Below are 5,841 nucleotides of genomic sequence, written 5' to 3'. Positions count from 1 at the left end.
CTTGACCGAAAAACTCGACCTGATTCACGAAAAGTCACACTAACAGCAACGAATTTCGATATCTTTGGTTCGGCTTGGTCCGCTCTCTCTCTCTCTTTCTCTTTCTCTTTCTCTCTCTCTCTCTCTCTCTCTCTCTCTCTTTTGTTGGCCTGCTCACGAAAGAGCACGTCGATGTGACATGGCTCGGTGAACAGTCATTCTCTAGGATGTTCGGTCCCTAGCTGCAGCTTCCCATCCATGTAGACACCTGATCTCCGACAGGTCTCGCTTCACCTGATCTAGTCATCGAGTTCGCTGGGCTCCCCTGCGACTTATGCCGAACTGGGGATCGTTGTCTAACACCTTCTTCGTGGGACATGAGTCTGGTATCCTCATAACATGTCCCTAGCTATCGTATCCTACCAGCCTTCGCCATCGTCAGGATGCTCGGTTCGCCGTACAGCTCAGCAAGCTCGTGGTTCATCCTTCTCCTCCACGCTCCGTGCTCCTTTGGTTGCATCCTCCGCTCATATGGTCCAAGATTCGTATCCATAGAGGGTCATCCATGCGAATCCATGTGCGATATCTCTCACGTTTTGTGGGGTCTCGACGTCTTCTGGATCTAAGCAGTCGGCGAAGGCCGTAGTATGATCGATTATCCTGCACAATGCGTCTCCGGATTTCGTTGCTGATGTCGTTGTCCGAAGTAACGACCGTCCCAAGATAGCAGAACTCTCGAGGTTGTCGCCGTCGACTAATATAATGCTTCCCAGATGGTATGAGTTTCCGGCAAGTAGGTACTTCGGCTGCGTCGCCTTGATTCTCAATCCAATACTTGCTGCTTCGCATTTGAGTCGGGTGAACGCCTCACACACCTTCGCTGCTGTCCTGCCGATGATGTCGATGTCATTCGCCAAGTCAAGAAATTGGAGAGATCGATAGAGGATCGTGCCATGGATGTCGCTGTCTAGCCCCACGCTTCGAATGACACTTTCCAGTGCGATGTTGAGGAGCAGACAGGAGAGTCGGTCCCCAGTGCCTAGATCTCTGTGAGATACGAACGATTCCGACATCGATTTCGATACTCTCACCTTGCACTGCACCATGTTCGTGGTGGCTTCAAACAGCCGGATCAACTTCCCAGGAAAGTGGTACCGCTGCATGATGTTCCATAGCTTATTCCGGTCTATGTTGTCGTAGGCCGCCTTAAAGATGATGAACAGGTGATGTGTAGGAATCTAGCGCTTTCGGCACTCCTGGAGTATCTGCCGAAGAGTAGAAATTTTGTAGGTGGTGGATTTGCCTCCAACAAACAAAACTTGGTAGCTGCCGACGAAATTTTTAGCAAGTGGCTCAAGTCAGGATCTCGGACAGGAGCTCAGCTCAGAACAAGATCTCGGACAGGATCTTGTTGGCAGTATTGAGGAGTGCAATCGAAAATTCGAGAGTTCCAGCCTGTATTTTTGTAGACTGAGTGAATGACACCCAGCTTCTACTCCTGCGGTAGTACGTCCTGCTCCCAGATTTTCACGGTTAACTAGTGCATTTCGACGGTAAGCCTCTCCGGTCGCTCAGCCAGCCCATCGCTGCCAGCAGACTTATTGCTGTTAAGCTGCTTGATGGTGCTGGCAATCTCATCCAGAGACGGCGGGGGCACCTCGTCGTCTACACCAATGCTGTTGATGTTGCTACTGCTGTGCTACTGCTGTGGTGGTTGCCTTGTTCTATCACTTTCGCCAGCCTCTCCTGCCTCTGCTCGATTCAGGTGTCCTTCGAAGTAGCACTTTCACCTTTCAAACACCTCCCGTTCATCTCAGGAGCTCAGGAGATTTCCTTCCGCTTCCCGGCACATTGCGGCTTTAGGAGCAAACCCGCTCCGTATCCTCTGTAAAACAAGCGGCTGTCCTCCGACTGGGCTAGCTGCTCCAATAGCTTTTTATCTCAAAACGGCATTGCTTGGCCCGGAAGAGCAGCGTTTGCTGTTTCTTCAGTTGTCTGTAGTTCTCCACGTTCTGACGGATTTCATGTTGTAGCATGTGGTTGGTCCGCTCTAGAGATCCTTAATTAATTGGAAAACATTAATAACGGACAAAAACGCACACAAATACACACACGCGCGCAAGTGCCCTTTCGTTGGTAATAATTCGTGAGTGCAATCAAGATGGAGACGATAACTTTTGAAAAGCCTACTCGAATGGTGCCAAGGCGCAGTGACCTACATCTTCGTCTTTGTCTGATGTGTATATATGTGTGTCTGTGTCTCACTCTGTGTGTGTGTACCTTTAACCCGCCCCTGGTTCTGGTTCCGATCTCGATGGGATCGCGTACGGCTCCACGGGTTTTAGACAGGCTCCAACAAGACGAATCCTTTCGAGCAAAACCGGGACGGCAAGCTGTACCGTCCGGTGGCCCAGAGTGGTTCAACTATCTTACGCTTGGGCCTCCAACCTCCCAACCCTTCGGTCGGTTGGATTCTGATTGGTTCGCGCTAGCATCGTGAAACTTCCCCTGCACAATGCCGGTCGGCAGCGTAACGAGGGGAAAGCGCTAAATCGATTTTATAGCAAACGAACCGAAGGGTACATTCGAGCAGTTTGGTGCCTTCGGTTACGTGCACAGTCGCGCGGGCACTTCAGTGCTGGCACGACACGCCGGTCGGACGGTCGGTCGTTGCATGCAACCCGTGTCCCCTGTCCCCATACCACTCCGCACCGATTTCCTTCGCCGCACGTGCTCTTGACGAATAAGGGAACCGCGTAGGTAGTGATAGGGGACGGTGGCGGCAGCGTGTAGTATAATAAAATGGAGAGATATGGGGAGCAAGAAAAAAAAATACAGTCAGTTGACAAATTGCTCCCATTGACGTGTGTAGGCAATCAAATGCCGGGTTAGGTAATGGGCAAAGATGAACCTGTTCGAAGGACCAAAACTGGGTGGGTTTGTGCACCCACATTGTCACCACTGGTTTCGAGAGGGGGGTCGTTATGTTTTCGTGGAAATACAATTGAAGTACCCTAAGCTGGTGGATGGTCTAGGAATGAGGGCAGGGGAGCTGCAATATGTTATGCATACGAAACAGCTTGACCTTTCGCCTTTTTGATTGCCACTCGCTCCCGGAGATGAGTTTTATCTGCAATTGAAATATATAAAAGGATAGGACCAATTTCACACCAGCCAGTGGATTGGGAGGATTGATGCGTTTGCAGTGCCTTTTTTATGGTAGAGTAATATTTTTTTGTGCGTGTGTGTGCGCCACCAGTATGCTGGAATGTGGCCTCCCTTTATTGCACACAATCCCGAAACGCTTGTTGTTGTAACACTTGTTGGTGCGGTGTGATGGGCACATACCATAGGGGGGGTGGAGCTCGTTCAGTCACGAATGGGAGTTTAATATGAACATTACCACTTTGTACGCGACAGCATAGTCCCATACACACACACTTCCACATATCAGTTAGATGCGTGAGCTGTGGTGACTGCTCCCATATCCTGCTTCAGGCTCTGTTGAACCAATCCCGGCATAGATCGTTGGGCAGGAATTCGGCTGCAAATCGAACCAATTATTCAATCTCAATCAATCCACTCCCAGAGTCCGGTATGCTATCTATTCCCTCGTGTTGGCATTTCAACAATTCACCCCCGTTACCGGCACCTCACCTTCCCCGCACAATTCTTCTCACAATTCCAAACACAATGGTAGCGCACTCATCCTCACATAAGTGGGGCGGAAAAAAGAAACGAAACAAACACACACCCACGCGCAACCCTATAGCAAGGGAGCACCCAGAACCTCTGATTCACACACAGTTGGGTTTGAGTCCTGGGAGTGGGTGGGTGGGTTTGCGTGCAGGAATTTAATCAAGTCAATTGGTTCGATGTCAATCCGAGTCACTCGGTGCCGTGGTCGGTTTTGGACATGCAGGCCTACTTCGATGAAGGGCACCGTCGATATCTTGCGGAGTTTTTGCGGCTGCTTTCGGAGAGTGTGTTCTTTGCGGGAAGGTAAACGGGGAAGGTTTTTTGGAAAGATTTAAGGTGAAGATTATGACAAACTGTTGGTTGGCTCCAGTTCTGAATGCCTCAAATCAATTGTTTAGATGCAAGTCAAAGATATGACCCAACAACAAAGTACAGCGTATTGTGTTTATGGAGTATTTGTTGCTGACAAACATCTCAGCATCTGAGCCAAGAAGTTAGTACGATAAAGATGACTATTCTTTTGAGATGTCCTAAAAGGCTTTGCAGAGAGGTATCAGTTTCGAATGCACGACTATGTTTAGCGCAAAAGGCTGCCCCAGAGTGTTTGGAGGGAGATATTGAAGCACTCAACAATCTCCGATAGTACCAGAGATGATTCACCGCTCACGATTTAACTCATTTACCAGCTGTGGGACATTGAGACGCAAGCAGATATCCCCACGGGCAATCGGGCTGGCAGCAGTTTGGCACATTATTATTCTTGAAGTCACTCCCCAAAAACTTCCAAGTCAAACGTCAACATCAATATTGATGTCCAAGTCACGGGAGAGATTAGAGAGCTGTTGGGGGGATAGTTCCCTTGCCACGGAGCGCATTGGGTATCATCGGTAGAACTCTATCCATTAGACCTGTAACCTTAGATTCGCACACAATCACGCAAAGTTCCAGAAGGCCTGCCCCCAGGAGGAAGTTCTCTGTATTCTTATTAGAAAATCACTGTTTCCAAGAGATACCCCCGCCGGTCCATGCGGAAATACGGTGGGACGGTTTTGTTACTCCACTCGCACCGTTGTGGCCATAACATCTCGACTCTTGAATGCCCGGAGTGAAACCGGTGCTTGTCATTTAAATTTCTACCAGCACGACCAAATCCTTCTATAAATAACAGCTCGTTTAAAGTCTTACCTTAGCGGTGGCCTCACTATTGTGCGGCTCTGTCCCGGCTGTCAAATCGTAGCTCATTGGGCCCATTGTGCTGTCACACACTTGTCGGCAAAACCTTCCTACCTACCTATTGATGAGTTTGTCGTCTGCCGTCTGCCGCACATACAAACAAATCGGAAGTGACGACAAACCAAGTTGGGGAAAAGACCAAATGGAAGGAAAAAAAACTCCGGAGGTTGTGCTTGTGGTGCCATGTGGCATCCTCATTCTTCAACAAAGACACTTCCTTGCCGGGCAGGTGCGAGAGAAAGGGTAGACAGAGAGGGAGAGCAAAAGAGGCAGAGACACACACTCGACCGGAAGCCGCGCGCCAAAAAGTGGCAAAGTTTTATTAGATTTTGATGCACTTTTCTTCGCCCCTTGGGGGAAAAAAATGGCTGGAAGGGAGGGGGGGGGGGGGAAGGAGGAGAGCAAGGGCCAGGAGGTAAGAATTTACACTCTGACCGTCTCACTCTCTCCCTTTTCTTCCTCATTTTATTTTTCGTTCATTTCAAGTACACGCTTCCCATTTTGTTCGCCTCGTCCGCCCTTTTTCGGGAAGTGCCATCTTTGACGTACTTCAGCTGTTAAATGATAATAATGGCCCCACGGTCGACCCGCTCACCAGGTGGAGTAGTGATGGTGGGTGCTGGAGGGGTGGTGCACGCGGGAGCCAGATTTTTCCACCCCGTTTGCGATTGTTTCGCAAACCTTCCAACCACAAACCCTTCAAACTCGCTCGGGAAGAGAAAGGAACAAAAAACAAACACACACACACACTCACAACCGGAAGATGTTTATTTGGTTCAGCCGAACGAAAGTGTCTTTTGCCTCCACTTGTCTCCGTGTGCTGCACTGCTGGGGCATTTGCCAATTGAAGGGCGCAGACAAAAAAAAAGCAACAACAAACAAACAAAGGAAGAATCAAAAACTTCTCTATCACCTTCCTGCTCATTTTTC

This window comes from Anopheles coluzzii, chromosome X, assembly GCF_943734685.1.
Source record: "Anopheles coluzzii chromosome X, AcolN3, whole genome shotgun sequence".
In the NCBI taxonomy this organism is placed as follows: Eukaryota; Metazoa; Arthropoda; class Insecta; order Diptera; family Culicidae; genus Anopheles; species Anopheles coluzzii.
Note: the sequence above shows the minus strand (reverse complement) of the source record.